The 25,939-nt window shown below is 34.6% G+C and overlaps 1 protein-coding gene across 1 annotated transcript in view; it reads right to left on the bottom strand.

The window, feature by feature from the left end:
- Positions 1–25,939, bottom strand: part of LOC115423903 (RNA binding protein fox-1 homolog 3-like) — a 716,495-nt gene that overhangs the window by 600,114 nt on the left and 90,442 nt on the right. The window lies entirely within an intron of this gene.

Below are 25,939 nucleotides of genomic sequence, written 5' to 3'. Positions count from 1 at the left end.
CATGGAAAAAATAGGTAAAAAATGAACTAAATTAATTATAAAATGGACAAGAAAATGAACAAAAATGGCTCTCATCAACAAAATGAACCAAATGAAAAACAAAAAAAATCCACAACAATTAGTAACAGGAACAAAATATGCCACTAACAGAACAAAACTGAAGAAAAAAAATAATAAAATAGGCAAAAGGTAGAAAAACTGATAAAAATAATAAATAAACTCAATTTTAAAAAATAATTTTATGTTTGTTGAATAACTGAATAGGAAAATTTACCAAGTAATGAATAATATGGAGAAAATAAACAACAAAATCAACATAAATGAAGGAAAAACAATTAAATACCCAATAAGAATCATTAAAAAGAGCCAAAGTAATCAGTAAAATAAAAAACAACAAAATAAGGTTGTAGCTGCTTGTTTTATGTTACGTGAATGATATATTACTGAAAAAGTCACTTTTTCTTCAGTTTTCTGTGTTTTGATACAATAACCTTTGAATTTACTTTGAGCTTTAATGAACATTTGTATTATCAGTGAATTAAACATTGGAAAAATACATGGTTCACACTAAAACATACAAAATGCAGAAGGTAATATAATAAAAATGGCGATAAATCACTTGGGAAAGAAAAATGTAGTAGACAGTTATAGGTCCTTTTGGGTTAATAAGAAAAAAAAATAGCATCTGCACAGTGAGAACAGGAGACCCAACTATCAGAGAGTAATATAGAAAAGTGAAATAGTTGACTTGAGGTGTTCCTGAACTTTGCATTTGCCTTTGTCGGAGTTGTCGGTCATGTGTTTTTGTGTGTGTTGTTTGCTGCTGCTTCATCTGTCACAGTTCCTGCCTTTGGACACTTCCCATCCAGAGGTTGACCAGAGGTAAAGGCTGTACCCCCCATGACACACATCTATTCTACACTCATCCTCAACCTCTTTGTCTACACTGTTGTTCTGAAATAACAATTTACTCATCCACCCCCACGCATCCCCCCACACCCCCCCACTTCCAGCCGCCTGCCATTGTATAATTATTTAGGGCTGACATGACATGCTCACCTTCCATTACCGTGACATTTTCTGTTTTGACCGGTTAAGTCCTGACAGATCAGATGATAGCATTTAGCAGCGTGACCTGTCAGACTAAACGACCCCTCAACCTGTTATTAAGCTCCGCTGTTCCTACCTGATCTGAGATCTATGGAGTTTTTCTTTGTTTTTTTTTTTTTTTTTTTTTACAAAAAAGCTTTAGTCAAGCCTCACTTGCGCACCATATCAACATCATTCGTCATTTCTCGTTTTTTTAATAACTCGCTCGATATTAACAAATTAAATGAGTTTTTTTTTCCCCTGCAAACTTTTCTGAGAAATTATAGGTTTCTATGGTTGACAAGACAAAGCAGGACAAATAAATCAATACAAAGCAAATGAAAGCAAATTGAATCTATTAAAGCAAAATTACTGGGAGGAAAAAAAAGGCAGTGGAATGCAACGCAACCCACAGAGTCACGGCTGCAGACAATTAATGACAGAGGGAGCAAAAAGGTGCTGGCTCATTAAGCCTGGCTGGGCCTTTGCATGCAGACGAGACCACCATCCGGACCCATCCGGACCAGCAGGAGCCGGTCTGCTGGGCCGAGGCGGTTCAGGTCTGTAGGGACGGGAGGGGGTGTGACTAAGGGGGGCTTCTACCTGCAGCGACCAGAGGCTATATTGGATTTAACGAAAAATTAACCAAAAAATACAACAGAAAAATGAGCCTCCTCCCACCTCCCATACCTGAGGAATGCCAAGCGGGGGAGTGGGTGGGCGCAGAGGACCTTCAGATCAGTGTGAGCCAGCGAGGGGGGGGTCTCCCGGGCAGCGCTGAGTAATTAGCACTAATTAGTGGCAGTGATTAACCGCACTGGGGAACGTGGGGGCCGGAAGGGAGCAGATTGATAGAGCTGGCCCTCCTAACCCATAGAGGCTCCACTGCATCTTAAGCAGGGGTGGGGGTTGGTGTGGGGGGGGGTGGCTGGCAGCCAGATGCTACCGTGGCCATAAATAAAGGTGGGACATGAATCTAGCGTCCAACAGCAGTGAGGTGAGCGCTACCGAAGGAAAAAGTCCAAATCAAAGGCTGTTGATTCATCACGCCCCGAGGCTGTGTTATTCAAATGGTGGTCCTTGGGTCGAAACGGGCCCTTAAGTCATTCGGCAGCGGTCCTCTGAGTGACTCCACAAAGCTAATTGAAAACAGTATTGATCCATTTATCTGAAAAAATGTGTTGTGTTGTGTGAATTTCCACCAATAACGGAATAAATTATCGGTTATTAGTTGTCAGAGCTGGTGCTAACGGGCACCGGCACCACCTCCACAGTCACACAGGACGAGAGGGAAAGGAGGGGAAATCAGGTTTACAGGAGATCGAAGGCCATGTTTAGTCTCAAAACTGTTCCAAATGAAATCTATCAGTTCAAGAGAGAGCCTTCGACAAAGCTCACTGTTGACAGACGATGTGTGATTGAGTGTTTTCACAACAGAAATGCAAAATGTAGGAGGTATTTTGGCAAAGCTGTCTAATTTCTCATTAGCAAAACACACCTGATTAAATGTACAAGGTTACAAGGGAGATCGTGACTTGCAGCTGAATTTTAACAGCATTAGCCCTCTCTGTTATCATCATATAACTGGCTGTAATTTGTGGTAGCACACCACCCAGCTGTCGGGATCAATCACGGGATATTTTCAAGGCAGATTATATCACCGTGTTCTTAATCACAGACAATTGAATCCTGATCTTCCTCCTATGGTTTGACATGTACTAGAGGACAGAAACTCTAGAAACAGTCAATAGATTTGTCTATTTACACAATCAAAACACAGTATTACACTAAAGATACCACCATGTACACGATAGATCAGGGTCCACATTTAGACCAGTCTGATTTCAAGTGGGTCAGACCAATAAAATAACAACATAATAACCTAGAAAATAAATGTAGTGTATTTATTTTGTTCATTTTGTTCAATTTGTTGATTAAACCCCATGCATTTATTACATTAAGAATCACTCTTAAGTCACTGAAGTCGCTGCAAATTACATCTAGCAATAATAACAATAATAATAATAATAATAATGAAAGCTGGCAGAGATGTTGCTATGGAAACAGCACGTTGTGTTTCCGAGTCGTACTGTTGTGAAATGGCAGGTTTTTTTTTTCCGTTTTGTTGGTTTTTGAAAGTCTTTTATGAACCTGTTCATGAGACTGGGCCTTGAGTCTGAAACAGAAACAACAGTAGATGTGGTGGATGTCTGCCCTTCCTCTTCCTCTTCCTCTTCCTCTTCTTCAGCTTCAGCTTCAGGATCATTTACATACAAAGGGATGATCCCTCCGTCTCAGCTCCACAAGTGATGGGAATTAGCCGGCGTAGCGCTACTTGTGTTTTTTTTACAGCGCGACGTGTGAACAACACTCGAGTTGTCTCCGAGCGCTACAGTCATTTTCATCAGCACTCTTGTTCAGGTAATGTTCCTCCAGGCTGATTCGGGGGCTTATCTTGTTAAGAGCCCCCTGCTTGGCCACAGATCTGCCGCCGATTCCACCACTATTATTGGTGATTGTGGAATGACACTAATTAAAGTCATTGATGTTTCAAATCAAGCACCGCACGTCCTCGCTTGTTTTGTCACAAAAGCTCCGATAGCGGCTCAACCTGGCCTCGCCGTCAACTTATCATGTCATTTGTTTTCAAGCCATGTGGAGAAACTAACATGTGTGTGTCACTTCATTAAAAAACACACACCTCCAGATAGGAAACGGCTCAGCCCAGGGTATTTACATTTTAATTTAGCACCAACATTCATTAGCTCATGGCAAAGTGGAATTGTATAGCTCACTGAGTCCACATTGAATTGAGTTTTTATTATAATGTGCAGTAAAAAAAACAAAAACAAAAAAAAACAATGAAAGAAAAGACCTTGTTCGCTCCTAATGTAGAGTCCTGACAGTCACTTTAACATTTAAAGTGAAAGGTTGTGTTTATTGTGTGACTTACAATTTTTAATCTGTAAAATGCACTGCTTAGATTTTGTTATTAAATGAAACTGATCAGGTTTGAACAAAATAACAAACAAAAGTATCTATTTTTTTCATTGTGTTGATTTTTCTTTTTTTTTTTAATTTGTTCATTTAATTTGTTATTTTGCTCCTTTTGGTTCAATTTGTTGACTCTTTTGTTATTTTGTTCATTTTGCTGATTATTTTGTTTTTGTTCTATTTATACGTAGATTATCCCTTATCATTTTGTGATTGTGTTTTTATTTTGTGTTCATTTTATTTGTTATTTTGTTCATTTTTGTTAATTTTGGTGATAATTTTGTTCATTTTTGATCAATTTGTTGATTATTTTTGTTCATTTTATTGATCATTTTCTTAATTTTATTGATTATTTTGTCAATTGTTTTCATTTAGTTGATTATTTTATAATTTTTTTGTCCATTTTGTTGATCATTTTGTTCAATATGTTGATTTTGTTCATTTTTGTTCAATGTGTTGATTGTTTTGTCCAACTTGTGATTCATTTTTACATTTTTTGTTCATTTTAATTGTTATTTTCTTCATTGTGGTTCAATTTGTTGATTATTTTGTTTATTTTTGTGCATTTTGTTGATTATTTTGTTCGTTTTTGTTCATTTTATGGATCATTTTGTTCATTTTATTGATTATTTTGTTCATTTTTGTTGATAATTTTATTCATTTTGTGATTAATTTGTTCATTTAGTTTGTTTTTTTTGGTCGTGTTGTTGATACATATGCTGAAGATACATCCATCCACTGCTTCTACCTTATGTTTTTCATCCTTTGTGTTTTTTTTTTTTTCCATGGGATTTGTTGACAAAAAGAAGAAATGATTGGAATTCAGACGGCTGGGTGACCTTGGCGGCGGCGACGACTTTTGAGTGGCTGCTCCCTCTTGAGAACAAAAGCAGAGTATAGCTATATGGTACGTTGGCGTCTGCACGGGGATGTTTATGTGTGTTTGTGCTTTTGGAAACAGAAGATAGCGTTCTCACAATGCCTCAGATATTGACTGGTTTCAATTTCCTCCACTGTGACAGCCCATTTCATCCACAACTTTGAATAAAGAAGCCTATTGTGCTGAGGCTTTTACTGTAAACATCCACACGTCGCCTTCACATCAAGTGTTCCCCCACAAACCCAGACCTGGACGTTTTAATTCAACCGTTTTAGGGCGACGTACCGCATTATAATTAACTACAATGAAACAAAGTGGTTCCTTTAAACACGACAAAAGTGAAGTCGGCGCCGGATGGTTCGAGGCGCGTTGGAAAAAAGAGATGAAGAAAACATTGACGCTGCCGGTGACACTCATTGAATTACATGTTGACAGCTCTGTGTTAGTGAAGAGATGAAAGTAAAATGAGATTTTCAAAAGTGAATATGGGGAATGATGGTATTGCTTTCTCCACATTGTCAAACTTGACAGTGCTATTACCATCACTATAACATCAGGTGCTGGCATATGGTATTCAGTTAGCAGAAATCACCTACCTCGTTTGAATATTGATTGCATTTCCTGGCAACGTGGTGACTTACAGCATGAAAATTAAAGAAAGAAAAAGGTAGTAAGACTAAAAAATCTGTAGAAGAGCTGAGGAAAACAGGCTGACTGATGATGCATAAAGTGGAATATTCATTCTATCAACAGTCAGAGTCTTACAGGTAGTTTTTAACCCTTACATGCATAAGTGCGTCAAAAATGACCCGGTGAGGTTGTGTTCTTCCAATATCTTTTTAATGAAAAGTTATTATTTCATATTCCACATATTCCTCCAAAAACATGTTATTGACATCATGTTATTTATATTTTAATTTACTTTTTATAGATTTTATGAAACTGTAGTTTTTGTATTACTACCCCAGGGTTCCATAGGTGGGTCAAAATGATCCAAATTCATTTTCAATGGAATTTCATCTGAACCTCTGATTGATTCTACATTGAGTTGAAACTATTCTACTGCTATCATACACTATATAGTATATAACATATATTTACTTTTCAAATTAAAAAAAAAAAATACAATTGTTGAAAATGTTTAAAGCTGCGGGAGACTTTCATCACCAATTTTTCATCAAATCTGTCAAACCCCAGTCATAGCCTAAGTATCATGAATCTGTAGGTCTTTCTGTGATTACTCACCTGAATCTCTTCCCTCACAGTGAAGAATTTCGAAGTGTACTCCACCATAAACAAACCATTTGTTTACAAACAGAGCCAGGAGGTAACTCGGGCATCTTGGGAATTTTGTTGTGACATGCATTGTGGGAAGCGGAGGTTCACACAGCCGCCTGGCAGCGACAGCACAACCATATGATATTATATGGATGAAACAAACACGATGCGGAAACGGCTGGAGCTCTGCTTCCCTCCAGCCATTTCTGCCTTTCAGAATCGTGTTTGTTTCATCCAAATAATATCATATGGTTGTGCTGCCACTGCCAGGCGGCTACGCAAACCTCTGCTTCCCACAATGCACGTTGCAACAAAATTCTGAAGATGCCAGACTTACCTCCCGGCTCTGTTTGCAAAAAAATGGTTTGTTTATGGTGGATGGCACTTCGAAATTGTTCACCGTGAGGGAAGAGATTCAGGCGAGTAATCACAGACAAACTTACAGATTTGTGATACTTAGGCTATGACTGGGGTTTGACAGATTTGATGAAAAATTGGTGATGAAAGTCTCCCGCAGCTTTAAAGAATGATTTCAAACATGAAATCATTCTTTTATGGACCAAAACATAATACAAATTATTATTTTTAACATGACAAACTGACAAAAGTGGCATACAAACACAATCATTTTAACACAGGTCATTTTTGACCTGTTTATGGAAGAGTTTAGCATCCAGACACTTGTGCATCAAAGGGTTAAGTCCAATACTAACATTGTCATCATTGTTTCATTCATTCTCGTGCATCAGTTCTGCACCTGATGAACATTTGATCTTATAATTTAATGCAATGTAATTTATATGACACGTGCTACTCATCCACACTCAAAGACCTCAACATTTACCAAAAACATCTACTGATATAAAATATTAAATACCTGTTGATCCATTAATCCTATCAATACATGTAAGTAATTGGTGTAAAATACAGTTTGTCATCTTTTCATGGCCATCAGATATGACCCATTTGGACGTTCAGAGGCTCCGTAGTTAGTGTCAAAACACTGTCATCTTCAACAACCATGATTCCCCAGTAAAACCAATGGAGTTGGATAAATGACAGTGGATGGAGACACTTGGTTTCATATATATTAAATAATAAAAAAATTAATTTAAAAAAAGACAAAATAATAAAGAATGTGGTAAAAAGGCATAAAATAAACTGAATGAAGTAAGAAATTAACAAATTAAGCAACAAAATGAACAAAAACAGCTGTTATCAATTAAATGAACCAAATGAATTAAAAAAAAAAAAAAGGTAACATGAACACAATAACCCACAAACTGAACAACATAAAAAGAAAACAAATTATGAAACAGGCAACAAAATGTAGAAAACTAAATTAAATAATGAATAAAATGAATGAAAAAAAATCATTTTATGTTTTTTGTTTGTTTTTATGTTCAGTTATTGATGCATTTTACTAAAAAAACTTAACTTTTTCTTTACTTTTCTCTGTTTTGATATAATAACCTTTGAATTTAAGCTTTAATGAACATCTACATGATCAGTGAATTAAATATAGGAAAAATACATGATTTATACTGAAAAACACTAAATACAGAGGATAATATTATAATAAATGGTCATTTGTTTTTCACAATAGCAGTTGTAGGTCTTTTAAAGGTTAAAACCTGATGTAGTAACTATAGTTTGGACCAAAATTGGACTAAATAATCTGATAGAAAAACTTGAGTTTAAAAAGATAAAAGTTGAGAATAATGTAAAAGCCACAACAAGATATGAAACAAGACAAACATATGAGACAAATCTAACAAGACTTAACACGATGAAAATGGGGTGACAGGGACAAATAAAAAGATACAGAAAGACAACAATGACAAAAGACGCAAGAGGAAACCAAAGTAAAACCTGTATTAAGATGAAAAAAAGACAAAAATGCAAAAATCCAACAAAATGATAATGATGTCACAAGAGGTAAAAGAAGAAAATATTAAATAAAAGACAAAACAAGACAAGATTGATTTAAACAACACAAAACACACATGGTGAGAACAATGTAAAAGACAAAACAAGACGGAACAGGATGAAAAAAAAAAAAACAAACCACCGTATCCATGGCGACCAGAGATGGAAACGTCAAAGCCAACACTGTGACGGCTTTACCTGAAACTTTGACGAATAAAATAACTAATTAGAGCAAAGATCCAACATAAACGCTTAATGAACAGATGATTTATCATGTCGCTGGAACCAGAATAATAAGAAACTGGCTCTGTCATTAGTCTTTTACCTTCAGAAACGTTTCAATCTCTGCTCGTTTAGTGAAGTTTTAATGCAAGTTATAATAAGTTAAGTTTTCTTTTTACTTGCTATTCCAGGCATGGTCTCATGATAAAGTGCCTTTCCCCTGGTTTTCATTTAGCGCTAGAAGATTAATCCATTTAAAGGCACATTAAGCTCATTTGCTTCCATTTATTTTCAGTGGATGATGATGCCTTTTTTAAAGGCATTCTCAAATCATTATTCTGTCATTAAGCCTCTGAGTCCCTTGTTTCTGATTTGAGATTTGCATATGAAATATCACCTTTTTCTCTTATATCTACTGCTGTAAACTTTAGTCATTCCCTCGTGCATCTTCTATAAACTTTACTATTTTGAACTAAAGAGAGCATTGTCTTATCATATACTCAAATACTCCCAGTGTGACCAAAGACACACTCATTGACTTCAGATGACGATTTTACTGCAGTACTTATACTCCAGCATAATAACATTAACTCTGATCATCATACTAATCATTTGTAGGATTGGGCTTCGGTTTTGACGCTTTCAGTTTAGTTTAATACATTTTTTATCATCTGTTTCTACATTAACTTTGTATTTTTGCAAAACTTTTCAGTTTAGTTCAGTTTTTACTTGTTTTTAGGATTTTTTTTATTATCTAACCCTATTTTTCAGGGGCCAGATTCTAAAAGTTAATATAGAAACTCAATAAGGTGTCATATCACTACATATTAGAAATGTAAAAAAACAACAACAAAAAAACCCCACTCATTTTAGTTTAGTCATTCATTAGAGCTTTGATTTGATTATTTCCAATTAAATCTATGTGTTGTGAAATGATTTTCAATCCTCATTTTTAGTACTTCATTTTAGTATTTCTTTTATTTGACATGATAATCTAATTATTGATGCCAACGTTATTTTATTGAGAAAAAAAGCACTGTTGTATATTTGAAGCAGTTGGATGAATGGATTTGTACATTTACACTCACTATTTATCATTTTATACCCTGCATTTTGCATTTTTCAGTGTAAATGTATAATAATAATAATAATAATAATAATAATAATAATAATAATAATAATAATAATAATAAAAATAATAATAATAATAATTACCTACATTTAATTCACTGATTATGTAGATGTTCATTAAATCTCAGAGTAAATTCAAAAGTTATTATATCCTCTTGAGACCCAGCAATGCATTTTTGTAGGGAACAAGAGTTTCACAGCTTTTTCTTAAAAAACAAACAAACAAACAAACAAACAAACAAAAAACACTGTCTACAGCAAAGGGTGTTTCATAAATAAACAAATAAATGTATCTGAAAAACCTGTTGCATCCTGCTGTTTCTAATCAGGACAATTATTTAATGTAAAACAGCCAAAACTTTTACTTTCATGGGTCTCAGGAGGATATCAAAACAGAATACTGACGAAATAGTGACTTTTTTTTTTTTTTTTTTTTTTTAGCAAAATATAGAACAAACAAGCATCTCCATCCCCAATGATTTTATCATACAAGTAAATACAACTACATTTTAACCATAAATATATATATTTCTTTAGTAAATATAAAACTTCCCTCAGTGTTTTTTTTTTATTTCAGAGAAAACAGAAAAATAACTAATACTGATATTTCATTATTAAGAATTAATCCATAGAAATGATTATATTCTGTTTTCCTCTATAATTAACCTTTATTTAGTAATTTATCATCATTTATTATAATATATCATCTGTATTTTGAATTTTTCAGCAAATATCACATATTTACCTACCCTTCATTTACAGATCACATAAATGTTTATAGTAAATTCATAGGTTGTTCTATTAAAAACAGAGAAAACTGAAGAAACTGACATTTTTAGAAAACTATATCATAGAACAAGTGTCTCCATTCCTGGCAATTTATCAAACTAAAAGTAAATGCAACTACATTTAAACTATACATACATATATTTCTTTAGTAAATATTAAACCTCCTTCAGTGTTTTTATCTCAGAGAAAACACAGAAAAAACACTGTTTCTTCACTTTTTAAGAATTAACCAATAGAAATGATTCTATTGTACATTTAATGAGTTATCACCACTTATTATAATATTATCCTCTGTATTTTGCATTTTTCAGTGTATATCATGTATTTACCTAAATTTAATTCACTGACCATGTAGGTGTTCATAGTAAATTCCAACGTTATTATATTAACTGTAGAAAAAGTGACTTGTTCGAGGAAACTATATCATTAACTGAACATAAAACCAGCGTCTCCAACTACTGTCATTTGTCAGATCCATGCGTTGGGTCCTGATGTTCGCCGATGCCCGGACTAGTCACAAGCTGTAGAATCTGACAAACATCAACCCACTCAGCCAACGAATGTACAGCAAAAAAAAAAAAAAAAAAACACGGAGGCTGCCCTGTCATCTCCTGCACAAATCAGCATCCTGAGCATCTCCGGTGCTGTGTTCATCACTCCAGAAAACAGGAGGCAGGAAAAGCTGAAAGACAGTCAATGTGTGTAATTCCACTTCATCGGCCATGCACTCCATGTTCTCTGCACTGGGTTGGCATGTTCCCTTTTTTTCACATCTGAGCCTTCATTTATCCTTTTATTTCCACTCTTTTATTGGTTATTCCACTCGGTCGCTTCCTTCCACCAAATGTCAAAGACACTGCTGCTTTATACGACAAATTATCAGGAAATATTTTAATCATCTGTTGTTTTAGAGACAGTCCTAGGAAAAAGGTCAAACTCTCACCGGCTGCAGATTCACACTTTTAATGTTTATTAAAGGAAATGAAAAGTATCACATGTGCCGTCGCCCATTCTTTAACTAAGTATTAACCCTTTATCGGGCAAGTGGTTTTTTGGTTATTTCCACACGCATTACAAGACACTGACATCAGCCGTTATAGTGAGGGAACAATCTCAGGTCCAATGTGGTCCCCAGGGTCTGTAAGGTCCACCTCTGCATGAACAGTGAGTGGACCTGCTTTGTTAGGTACCATGAAGTAAGGGTACTAATGTAAGGAATGATGTTCACAGGGATAATGTGGATGTGGACAGGGGTCTGGATTAGCACTTATGTTGGTCTAACGTTCTAAAATACATGTTTATTTCACCTTACATGAGTTTTCTTGCATTTTTTTTTTTTTTTTTTACATAATGTATTTGTGATGTATTTATCTACATACGGGCAAGGAACCAAACACGGTAACTTCACTGGTCTTGATTTTTTTTTTTACATGACAATAAAAAAAAATGTGAAAAATATCACAAAAGCAATAAAGTCTTGTTATGTCTTCCAATATCACACAATGGTTGAAATGTTGAATTTCAGAGTACTTCTGTAAGTGCTCTATAAAGGGTTAAGAACTGCAGAGATAATGAAAAAATCAGCACCTACCTGATATTTATGGTGATTATTTTAGTGATATTCACTGGTTTCTGCGTCTCAGATATGATTGTTTTTCTCTTTAACCCTTAAAAACCTGCGACTATTTTCGTGGCAACTTACAAATTATTATTTCTCCACATTTTATAAGTGATTTATCACCATTTATTCTAATATTATCCTCTATGCTTTATATTTTTCAGTGTAAATCATGTTTTTTTTTTTCTATATTTAATTTATTGATTATGTAGACATTTATTAAAGTTCAGAGCAAATTCAAAGATTGTTATATCAAAACAGAGAAAACTCGAGAAAAAGTGACATTTTCAGTGAAATATATCGTTAACTGAACATAAAACTTCCTGATTACCTAGGCTGTTTTTAACCATTTTGTTGGCTGTTTAACTGCTTTTCCTTCTTTTTTTTTTATTTTGTTACTCATTTTCTCCAGGTTGCTGATTATTTAGTAAATTCTGTAATTCAGTTATGTTCATTTTAGCTATTATTTTCTTATCTTTTCTTAATTTTTGTTCAGTTTATGGCTTATTTTGTTCATGTTACTTTTTTGGATGATTTATGATTCATTTGAACTGAAGTGACAAAAAATTTAATTTTTCAGCAAAATACATTTTTAATAGTTGAAAATAAAAACAACAAAATTAATTTTTAAAATTTATTTTATTCATTATTCTATTTGTTGTTCAACATTTTGTTGCCTATTTTAGTTCAATTTCGTTTTGTGGTGAAAGACAACTGATTTATTTGTGTAGATTTAACCTTTCTTAAGTGATTTATCATCATTTATTATAATATTATCCTCTGCATTTTGCATTTTACAGTGAGTAAATAATCAACAGATTAAACCGAAGTGAAAATAGTCAATAGCTGTAGCCCTCCCTGGTATGAACATTTTTTATGGTGGTAATATTTTTAACCTTTTCACGTCTGTAGTAACATCAGTGCAGGTCCATCTCACACTAATCACTCATGTTGTTTGGTCATTCAATAGCCCAGTGTGTCTGAGCTGCCAACATCTCATCCATCCCATCGCTATTTAATACCTGCCATTATTGGAGCTGAGTGCGTGGACATCTTCCATCAAGGTGCAATAATTAAACGGGGAGTCGACGTGATGAGGATTTACACCGATGGCGGACAAATGTAAATCACATGTGGTTGATTCAAAGTCAAAGATGATATTTGTCTTCGCTCAGATGAGTTCGATGTTACAAATATTGGGTCAATGTCGCTGAGAAAAGTAGTTTACACGTGTTATTTGGTGTTCAACACAGGCTAAACAATCAACCTGGTAACATTATTATGAGAATTACTCCTGTTCAGTAACTGAGGCCATTATCTGATCAGTTTTACCCTTTGACCTTTCTTCTTCTGTCTTTTACATCATAATCGTTTTGGTTTTTTGCATTATTTTTGCCTTCTTTCATCTTGTTATGTCTTGTAGTTTTTACCCCTCGGCCAGCTTCGGGTCAAAGGGATATTATAATCGTTTTATCACCTGTCTGTCCATTCTGGCCGAGGGGTATAAGTCCACAGCACGTTATGTTTTTCTCTAGTTTCTTTTGTAATTTTTTGTCTCTTTTTTGATTCTTTCTTACAGTTTCGGTCCTTGTAAATCTTGTTCCGTAGTTTTTGTCTTATGTTTGTTCATCTTTCTTTTTTTTTTCTTTTATCTTGTGTCACCTTCCAAATGACCTCTCGTGATATTTGACCCCACATTTTAAAAAATATTATCCACTGCATTTTGCATTTTTCAGTGTAAATCAGGTATTTTCTTATATATTTAACCAGCTGAAACTGACTGACTGTCTGTCTGTCCATCTTTTTTTTTATTGTTTGACAAGATAACACAATTACAGGTATTGAACAAAAATCAAAACAAATCAAATTTCATCCCAACCCTCCCAGTTAGTTTCATTTCTTGGTTGGGGATCAGGTTAGTGAGTTATACTCTATTTTAATCTATTTTATGGGGAATAAAAAGATGTTTGCATTGAATTGACATCGCAGTGGGCTATATTTTCTTATATTTAATCCTACATAGACTTCGGAGCCTCTGAATGTCCAAATGGGTCGCATCTGATGACATTTTACATTTGAAAGCATTTATTTACACGTATTGATAGAATTAGTGGATCAACAGGTATTAAACATTTCATATCAATAAATGGTTTTGGTTGATGGTGGATGTTTAGGTATTTGAGGGTTCATCTCAGGTTTTTCCATCATATTTTTAGTTCAGTTTAAGTTCAAACTATGTTAATATATTAGCTCATTTAATAGTAGTTCTAAGTTTCTTGTCGATGTTATTCATTGTCAGACTCTCAGGACTTAATGGCGAATGCGACGGGCCCCTGTCCCTCTCGGGGCCCTGCTTAATGTTTCCAATAGTATGTCTGGTGCCACACCTTATATATCTCCATTGTCAATTAAACATGGCCTGGAATGGGAAATTAACATAGGGCACATCATAAAAACCTGATAACAGAGCTAATACAATTACATTAGAGTGATTAAAAAAGGTTAAATAGGTGATCTATTACATTGATCTTAAATGCATTCAGACTTAATTTAATTTAACAGTGCTATAATGCTGGAGTTAAAATATGTCCTATTAGTGTTTGGAGCCTGCATGTATAACGATTAATTATTGAATAATTGTTCATGCATTTCAACAGTGGCAGCAGCTGAAGGGTGATTTATTTTCTTCAGTGGCTGTACAGAGATAGGGCTTAATTACAGTGGATAGCCTTATCTCCCCTCTCTAATCCGCTCTTTGGAGTCTCCGGCGTTCACGCCATCTACTCGTCGATATCATCAGACTGCTGCCAGAGCCAGACACAGAAAGTGATCCCCAATTTCTCCGTCACATTAAGGCTTATTCATGAAGTCGAGGCCGTGGACTTCACTTAAGAACTCCAGAGTGGGGTGTGCCGAGGTCAGCCCTGGACGCCGCCGCCGTAGGAATACATGGTCGAAAATAATCGGATAGGTAGTGAACGTTGAAACACTGTCAACTTCTGCAACATTGATTCACCAGTAAAACCCAAAAATGACAGTGGATGGAGACACTTGTTTTTATACATATTAAAAAATAAAATGAACAAAAACGAATTAAAAAACCCCTACAAAATAATGTCGGAAAAAAACAAAAAAATTACTAAAATAAAGTAAAAAAAAAAGATAAAATAAGCAACAAAATGAACAAAAACAGTCAAAGAAATTAATAAAATGAACAAAAAAGACTAATAAATCAACAAAATAACAAGTAACTTGAACAAAATAAGCCACAAACTGAAGTAACTTGAAGAAAAACATAAATAAAGACGTAAATATTGCAGATATTTTTGTTGGTAAATGAGCTGTATTTTTCAGCATCTTGCAGGGTTTTTTCTGAGGTTGACGGTTAGTTTACCCTTCTGTTGACGTGCGAACCAATGACTATTTGCATCGTATAGTACATCACTACCCATGTCAACTTACAATGCAATATTTTTTTAACTTTAGGTGGAAAAATGCAGGGATTGTGAAATCATGCGAGCTCCGCATATTTTGAAAATTTTGTGTGGAAATATGCTATCGTGGTGAATATGCGCCCTTTTTGAAAAAATGTGGACCTACGTATAATGTGCACTATTTGCTTGAATATGCATTGAATTATGTGATTGCAAAATCACGTTTTTCTGGAGGGACTGATTCAATAACAAATAAAATGAACAAAAATGAATAAAAAAATACAAAATAATAAAGAATGTGGAAAAAACAGTCAAGACTAAAATGAGTAAAACAGATAAAATAAGCAACAAAATGAAAAAAAAAAAGATGTCATCAATGAAATTAACCAAATGAATTAAAAAAATAAAAAATCAACCAAATACTTAGCAACAAGAACAAAATAAACCACAAACTCAACACTACTGAAGAAAAAAATGATAAAATAAGCAACAAAATGTAAAAAAACAACAACAAAAAAACCCAAATAAAATGTATTTTAAAAAATATTTTTATGTTTGTTGTTTGTTTTTATGTTCAGTTAATGACATATTTTACTGAAAAAGTCACTTTTTCTTCAGTTTTCTCTGTTCTGACATTATAACCTTTGATTTTACTCTTTAGCTTTAATGAACATGATCAGTGAATTAAATATAGGAAAATACCACATTTTCACTGATAAATGCAAAATGCAGAAGATAACATTACAATAAATGGTGACAAATCATTAAGGAATGGTTAAATGTAGAGAAAAAGTCATTTGAAAGTCGTCACAAAAGGTGTTTAAGGGTTAAAGAGGTAAATATGAAAAGCTGAAACTGGTGAATTTCGCTAAAACAATCACCATAACTATCAGGCTGTTGATGTTTTTTTGTTTTTGTTTCATTATTGCTGTAGCTCTACACTGTAGTTTTAATACATATGAAATGAACTTCAGTGTTGAAGTCATGTGTTGGTTTTTGATGCAGAAGTGAAAAACATAACTATTTTTGTCATTAATTAAAAAAATCTAAAATTGGAAATTATTCCCACTGTAACATTTAATGCACTTAAATGCAGCACACTGTCAATAAGACATGACCTTACTCTAATGTATGAAATAAATCAAAAAATGTCCATTAAGACGGTGCAACAGAAACATAATGAACTCCATTTACCCGTTAGTCAGTCGTGAAGATTCAGCTTTAAAGATGAGGATGGAAACATGTACCGTTACATTATCACTGAAGAAACACTAGATCATTATCAAACTGTTAACACTTTCAGCACTTTATATACGCACAATGTCATTATGTTTTGGCCTGGAATTATAGGTAATGATGTAAACTCAGACATGGACTTGGATTCTGCAGGTAAAAATAATGTGACACCTGATAACACTGATGAAATATTGGATGAAAATGGTCCCGGTACGCTCTATTAAGAATCAATAACTGGTTGAATTTGTGAGGTTGTCAGGTTCTGCCATTATGTTAGAGTCCTGTGGTCTTGATGCAGATCTGTCTCTCAGTGGAAGTGGGTGGTACTTTCACTGGAGGAGAACTCAACTAATTAAACTAAAGTACATACATGACTTCCTATCAGTGCTCTATAGTAACGATATCAATATCTCTAACCATTTACATATTATGAACCATCAAAATATAGCCTATTATAAGTAAAGGCATATTTTTAATATTTCAAAATTCAAAAATTCCCAAAACTGTGAACAAACTTTGTAGGCATTGTCCCAAGGAAGCTACATATACAATTTAAAATGAATCAAACCAGTAGTTTCATCAGAGAAGATGTTTGAAGAAATTGCTGATGAAGACGACGACAAAGACGACAATGAAGACGACAGATGAAGATGACGTCGGACACAGCACCTTCACAGTAGCTCATGGCCTATTGGTCGGTGAGCTAAAAACTGTCAAATGGCATCTAAATGTAGAATACAATATTTAGCCATCTACTGTGCAACCAACATTTGGGAAACCACAGATCATCAACCTGACCAGCGACATCTAAAGCCGTAGATGATGACACGATGTTCCGTGTTAGGCATTTGTCTCATTATTCTCTTGTATGTTTGTTTCTGTGTTGTTGTATCTGCATTAAGCCGTTGATCAGTGTAAAAACTCCACTTTACGGTTTGTTCACATTGGTTTAGAGCAGGGGTTCTCAAATTTTTTCACAGCAAAGACCATTTTATTATTTAAAAAAAAAAAAATCACTGACCACTTAACCAGCCAGCCAGCTTCCTACTCCCACCCTAAAAAAATTACAAATATTACAATATTATTATATTTTGTATAGTACAAATGAAATCTGCAGTATATTACAAACGGTGCTAACAGCTTGATGCTAACAGAATGTCTTTGCACCTTGTTCCTTACATTGGTTGTTGTTTCTTCAGCTTTTCTCTTTAGTCACTGATCCATTGTCGTATTTTAGAACTGTTCACGTCATTCCATTTTGTTTTGTTTCGTTTCATTTCATTTTGTTTCACTTTTCATTTATGATTAGTTAGTTATTCTTCATTTCTACCACAATTCACAAGTCACGAGAGGTCTTTGAAATGACAGTAGGCAACCTAGGTAACCTAACTGTACAGAGACGGTGAAACAAAATGTGGGTTTACATAGACAAATTCAATAAAAGTCTACTTTTAGGCATATTTAGGCTGCATTTGATTCGCTTTTAATTTAGAAAACAATTATCTGTACTTGTAACTTTGCTTTGGAAATCAGATGAGGGTGATTTGGGAAACACTGATATAAATTTTTCTTTTTTATTAAATCCTCTCCAGACCACACTTCGAGTATCACTGGTTTAGATCATGAAAGCAACAAAAATGCCCATTAAATAAACGCCAATACAGTGGAACCTTGCAGTACAAGTTTAATGTGTTCCATGGCCATACTCGCTTTCCAATTTACTTGTTTTACAAATCAGTTTTCCCTATTGAAATACAATGAAACTGTTCCAGCCCCCCCAAAAAAGCCAATATGCTTTTTAAAGGGTTTTTAAAACCAAAAAGTGTCATGAAATAGAAAATAACAATTGAAGACTGCAAGAATGCAAAAGAAATAAACTGGCTTAGTTAACTTATTTACCTTAAAGATGAGATGATCTCTGCATGAGGAAGACTAAGTAATAAAGTTAACCATTCTGTAGTACTTAATGTGCATAAATCTGAAGTTTCGTAATGAATAGCATTAGTTTGTCTGAAACGTTCATGTGAGATTTCATGTTAATAAACGTAACTAGGAAGAGAAAAGAAACAAAAACAGAAGTGAAATGCTTGAATAAAAGGCAAAAGTTATGATTATTAAGCATTAATTACAGAAAAATCCATAGATTAATCATTAAAAAAGCAGTTTGATTAATTGACCAATTGAACCAAAATTAAATGTATGAAATCACACAACCTTACTTGCAGCCTTAATTACTTCTTTCTGTTTTTCTTTTTCTACATGTAAACATTAATTCCCTTTCTGATATGAAATATCTTTGCTTCTATTATTGCAAAAGACAAATGACTCTAATTAGCCACAGAGGGTTTTTTTTTCTCATTACATTCTAGACATTTGTGGCTCAGGAAAGCACAGACGCCGATTACAATTTCAGTGTTAAAACCTAAATGAAATAAGCAGTACGACAGCGCGTCATCAAGTACTCGGTCTGGCAGATACTTTAGGATTCAGCACCAAGTTCGGACACCAAATGTTCTCATTTTACAAAAAGCCTTCTGTTAAAATAACAAATCCATTATCAAAGTAGTGAACAGCTCTTACAACAAGAGAGGAAGGCCAATGGATATCAAAACGGGTCTGATTCCAAAAAAATAAATAAATAAAAGAGAGAGGATAAAATTACCCTTTTACACTTTTTTTTACATTTCTGCACCAAAAAGGTGTCGATGTACTCAAATATTTGCAACCTATTACATATAAAAGCACAGTTAATATGCCTCCTTTTAACAAATGAATAACACTGGTCTACAAGTATAATGCTTCCAGAATAAAAGTAGCTAATCTTTACCAAATTTGAGTCATTAATAAAGAAAAATGAACCCGTAAAGACCCAGTGCTACATTTGTGGCAGCTCCCAAGTGTGCTTTTTCTCTATATTTAAACTTTAAGTTATTTATCACTATTTATTGTAATATCATCTTCTTTGCTTTGCATTTTTTCAGTGAAAATCTGACATTTTTCGATATTTAATTTAATGGTGATGTAGATTTTCATAAAAGCTCAGATTAAAGTTGAGGGTTATATCTAAAACAGAGAAAACTGTGTGTGAAATGTGACTTTTTCAGCAAAAATATAAATAACTGAATATAAAACAAGTGTCTCCATCCACTGACATTTTTCCAACTCCATGGGTTTTTACTGGTGAATCAATGTTGTAGAAGATGACGGTGTTTCCACAGTAACTATGAAGCCTCTGAACATCCAAATAGGTCATACCTGATAACCATGAAAAGATGACAAACTGTATTTAACATCAATTATGTACAGGTATTGATAGGTTTAGTGAATCAACAGTTATTCTCCTTTTTATATCAGTAGATGGTTTTAGTTGATGGTAGATGTTTGGGTCTTTATGGGTTAAGTCAATAGTGCTAGTTGGTTATAGTTTCTAAGATACACTCTTGGGCCAGAAAGTGAAATTCTGAGAATTAATGAGAGAATGGGTTTTATTCATAAGGAATGCTTGTCTCAGAGCTACCAGATCTACCTCAAAACAGTGTCTGCTCATTGCAATACATTCATATTACAGGTTCTTTCTAGTGGAACATTTATAAATCCATTGTATAAATGTACATAAACCAACATATATGTGTGATAACACACCATCATATGTATTGAAAACATGAGCTAACCAGCATCTTTTGCAATTTGTTTTGTGATTCATCTGATTAAAGTATGTAAAATTTAGCACATTTAATGTCTGAAGCAGATATTTTCTAAGAAATTATAGAGCAGTGTAATTAATGTATGTTTAGACTTCAAATTCCCACTTTATTCTGCAGCTGCATTTGCATATGCAGTGAACCCCCTGGTTTTCCTTTTCTTTTTTTTGCTTTATGGCAGGTTGGTTAGAGCTCTTCCAGGTCTGTATTAGGCATTCAGAAGTAAAAGGATATTAGACATGAATAAAACAGAAGTTCTCTTTGAAATGATTTGACATTTCCATATCAACTGGAATGAAAACATTGTGGTGGCCTTGATCTGTTTATGTGAAACTGAGCCAAGCAGTGAGATACTGTGATGTTTGATGTGGAGCTGAGGGTTGAAGTCGGTCGGCCAGCTGGTGGTTAGATGGTCAAACGTCTGAAAAAACCCCTAAATGCTGCGGTCAATAACACGCTGAGACATCTGAGGCGATGTGCATGGGTGAACGAGATTCCAACAGCGGGAATGTAAAGCCTAAGCAGACGCATTTCCATACTTTCACATACTGAGCATTATTTAACTGATCACAGCTACATTAAAATAGGACCAATGGACCTGTATGTCACCTGTATGTTCTATCAAGAGTCAATAACAAATTGAATTTGTGAGGTTGTCAGGTTCTGCTGCTGTGGTAGAGTCCTGTGGTCTTGATGCAGAAGATCAATCTCCCAACAGAAGTGGGTGGTACTTTCACATGAGGATAACTCAACAAACAAGTGGTGGCAGGCACAACAAACCCCGGCCCTCACATGTATTGTAGCTTATTTTGGCATGGATCCAGCTGATGTTATGTCTATGCATGTGCTGATGTCAGCATATCAATTTTGTCTATATATGTGCCAAGTCTGAAGTAAACTGAAACAAAATTGATGTTTTCATAGACATCTGAAATTTTGCCCCTTATAAGTAAATGGGAAAAGAAAAAAGCTTTTAAAAATTCATTAAAAATTTGAACTTTGACCTATTTTTCCCAAAATGTTATTAGATCTATTCTGGGTCACTGGCAATCTATAAACCCAATTTGGTATGAATTCTACCAAGAGTTTTGCTGCTAGAGTGTAAACAAACAAACCAAACCAAAAACAATACCCCTTGCCTCCCCTTCAGGGGGAGGGGAAATTAAATGAAAGTCCATATATGACTTCTTATCAGTGCTCAATAGTAACTATATTGATATCTGTAACCATTTCCATGCTGTAAGCCATCAAAATACAGCCCATTATAAGTAAAGGCAAATTTTTAATAATTAAAAAAAAACATCAAAAATTCTAAATTTCTCAAAACTGACAACAAACTTTGGAAGGAAGCTATATATAAAATTTGAAATGAATCTGAATATTAGTTTCAGAGATGACTGTTAGAATTGTTGATTGTAGACATTGGTGACCTTGAGTTTGGCCCTTCAAGGTCACTCAAGGTCAAGGGTCATGGGCCCAAATCAAAGTCCTTATATGACTTCCTATCAGTGCTCAATAGTAACTATATTGATATCTCTAACCATTTCCATGTTATAAGCCATTAAAATATAGCCCACTATAAGTAAAGGCACATTTTTAATAATTGAAACTTTGATCAAATTTATCAAAACTGTGAACAAACTTTGTAGACATTGTCTCAAGGAAGCTACGACGAAGACGACAAAGAATACAGCACCTTCACAACAGCTCATGGCCTTTCAGCTGGTGAGCTAATAAATATATTTACTCCCCACTTAAACACACAGGAACCATTTAGATGAAATTACTGTCCAGCAATTTTGGATTAAATATGGATCCTGAGAGTCATGTCGGGGTCTGAGTCTGTGTGGAATTTTGATGGTGAACTGGCTGATCCCAAATTCCATCTTTAATAATGCTGCATTTGTTTTAAATTATTACAATAAATGATTATAATATTTTCATTGGTGTTAAAATAAAAATTCTGCTCCTTCAAGGCTACAAACAGGAGTTTAAAACATGACTGAAATTAATTTCTTTGCTGCAGAGAAAGTCAGTGGCAAAATTTGGTTTGAGAGTGAAATTATATAGCAGTTATTCAAGATTTTAGAGCAATTATTACTCTTGTATTTATTACTCTTGTAATTTAATCTCAGATAGCAATTAATGGGGTTTTATGAAATACTGATGTTCCAAACTCTAACCAGAAGGGGTCAGTCTGGTTCCAGAACAGACTTGGAACCAAAACCACCAACAAATCGACCCTATGTATCCACAGCCACTGAATAAAGTATGAAGCTCATTGTTTACACACATCTGTATTACGGTATCATCAAGTATTTTTTCAAACTAAAACTCATAGATGCTCATTTTAACAGTCACTCAAAATAACTGTGTTTTATAATCTTCCTGTGCTGCATCAGCTGATAGTTTACATTATAGCTCTGTTAGCTTAGCTCTGTTTTAGACAGAAAACAGCCACAGTAAAACCACTAATCACCTCTGTTTTCTGTACAGTTTGTGTTGTCAATAGCTGCACTAAAGATCTGTTTGGAATCTAACAAACAAGGTCAGAACTGTTACAGTTTAGTCTGAACTGTGGATCTACAAACGATAACTTAGCAAAAATAATAACATCCCATAATAACTTAATACCTTCATAAGCCTCAGACTCAAGTTCATCCATGTAGAAAAAAACGCTGACATTCCAGCATCAAACTCCATTCTTTTCCTTTACAGCTGTATCCACAGGTGAAAACAACAGCTTCTATTTTTCTCACTTCTTTTCTTTGGCTGACAGTTGTTTCTTTTTGGTTCTCATCCTAGACTTGGCCTTGACCTGCAGTGACTCCCTCTAGTGGTCACATAAATCCACAAGCTTGTGGCTGGAAATAAATTCACTTCATATCTCTACAATCCAGTACACTGGCATCTTTGGCAGAACTTCACAACTCTTTATTTGAAGCACTACGATGAGAATTTTAGGTCATTTTTTAATATTTAAAACAGAAATGGTACATATACACCCTTTAAAACAGTAATACATAAAACCAACAAACATGTTCCTATGAATCTGGAGAATAGAAACTGTACAATCTCATTGCATCTCTAGAATACTTCTCTAAAATACTGTCATAAAAGCTAACTTATATTTGTGTGTAGTTTCTTGCTAATAGTCATTTATTTCTATCTTCACTCTCTCCAAAGCCACCAGACTCCTTAACAGACGTATTTTACAAATTATCTTTGCAACAGCTGTTGTTTTGTTTTACAGTTTGAGCAGATGAGGTAAACATGGACTCGTAGAACTGGGGTTAGGTCTGATAACCAGCTGTCTCATGTCACCACGCTGTTAGGAGGCTTTGACCTTATAATCCCCCAAACCTGGGTGGGTTTCAGCAGCAACACTGTCACTGTCAGGATGAATCAAATAGTAGTCCAGGTCTTTACTTCTCTCAGCTGCAGAAGACACCAGGCCTTCATTTGAAAAGCTTTGTATTAAAATAAGGCCTTTATTTCTAACTTCCTCTGTTTAATGAACAGACATGGATATATTTAGAGGGAAATATTGTTTTGATTCACTACTGTTTGAAATGTTAAAGTACTAAAATGCACCCTTTGACAAATGCAGTACAAAAACCCTTTCTTAACCATTACAACATAAAAGCATCCTATGTTTCAATGCATAGAAACCATTCACTGCTTAACAGAGCTTTTATCATGTAAACACCTTTGTACTTCAGTCATGCTGAAAAAGGAAGACACACACCTGCAGCGACTGAAACAAACTATAAGTAGCTGGATTTTATTGTTCAATGTATTAAACATATACAAGGGAAATTCATGTTTCACTGATGTGGAATTCATAAAATAGAGAGGACTTGATTTTCTTTGCAAGATTTTTTCTGCTCTGTATTAGTGTCAACATTTACCTTTTAGATTAAGATAAGATAAGATGAATTTTATTGATCCCACAATGGGGAAAGTCACTAGTTAAGGCAGATAATGTGCAGGTGGAAAAAAACTGTGCATTCAGCAAAGATGGTGCAAACAACAATATAATAATAATAATAATAATAAAACTTAAACTATGTGCATATTTACATACGAAGCAATTAATCTTCTATACCCCCGCATCCAGGCTGTCGCCCTTCTGATGCAACCGCAAGGTGAAATCGGCAGGTTTTGACAAACACGTTACTTCAGTACCACAAAATCACTATGTTCCACCAAAGCACCTTCTCCCCCGACACTTTTTTTCAAAGACACCATCACTTTATTTTGGGAACTGCAAAATATGGGTGTAATTTGCTGATCGAACTGGCCAAAGAACCCAAAGACCCTTTACCTCCTTTACAGTCCTTTACAGATAGTGGATGGTTCCTCACTTTTTCATAGCATTAAACCAGCGATAATAAAAAGTGGAGATAAATCTGGATCTGTGAGAACATGTGAGAAGTAAAGTTTACTGATGTCATGTCTTTGTTCAGCAAAAGAAGTGCTGTTGTTGTTGATGAGTAAGAGTAAGTTTGTTGAACATCTGCTTATGAAAAGAACATTTTGTGTTTGTTTAAAGCCTTCAAATCTTCATAAGCAGCCCTGCAGATTGGTACAGATGTAAGAAAATGAGGTATAATGGTACTGTAACTTCTAATTTAGTGATTGTTTGTGTGGATGCTTTGGTAATGTCAAGATAGTTCAAGATATGTATGACTCCTCTAACCATTTGTATTAAAAAAATGCTCATTATTTGCATGACCTGGCTGCCTTTTTGTAAATTTTCCCAGAACGATGCAACTTGGAAGACATGTTGAATATACTTTTATGATGCTACAGTTCCTTTCACCTCAGAAAAACAGCAGCTCTCTTGTTTTTCAAAGATTCCCTGTTTTATTCTTTGAAAATTTAATGCATCCCTCAAACCAATAAAAACAACAGAGGCACTAACCAGAGCTAGCATCCATGCATCCCGTTTTATTTTATTTATATTCCTCATGTTTGACAGAAAAGGGCGCAGAGCAGCCGTTTGGAGGTTAAAATCTCTAAAAGGTCAGAGCTACTGTAAAGTCAGAGCGTTTCATAAGAAAGAACAAGTCTATCTCACCATCTAGGGCCTTGATTACATTCTGTAACCATCCAAACGCTGTTCTAAAACTTCTTTTTTTTTTTTTTTTTCTTTTCACCTTCTTTCCACCTTACCCCGAGGCGGTTGCTGAGTTCGGTGGAAAAAGGGACAGAGACGCATTTTGCCAGGAGCATGGAATCACTAGATTTAAGTCGGTGGCTGCTTGACTCCTCTGGAGAATGACAACCACGAGGAAACAAAGACGGCGTGATGGTTTGACTGACAGCCTTTTATGTCTGTTCACTACAAGGTCAGATGTATCCCAAATAGAAAAGAAGACGCCACTGATCCTAGATTCCTTTAAGAACGCCCTTCGTGTGGGATTCAGCGCTGTGTGTTTTGGCAAAATGAGGATTATTAATTATTAGCGACAGTAAAAAGGACTCCACATCAAGAGGAGAAGCCAGAGTAGAATAATCTAAATATAATTGCGCGAATGTTGGCATGTCAACTTCAACCTTGTCTCATAAATGCCATAAGGAAGAAATGTTCTCCGAGGTTAATTTCATTATATTATCAAGAGAATTAAGGCAA

Source organism: Sphaeramia orbicularis, chromosome 8 (genome assembly GCF_902148855.1).
Source record: "Sphaeramia orbicularis chromosome 8, fSphaOr1.1, whole genome shotgun sequence".
Lineage (NCBI taxonomy): Eukaryota > Metazoa > Chordata > Actinopteri > Kurtiformes > Apogonidae > Sphaeramia > Sphaeramia orbicularis.
The sequence above is the reverse complement of the archived record's forward strand: the minus strand, read 5'-3'. Positions and strand labels throughout refer to the sequence as shown.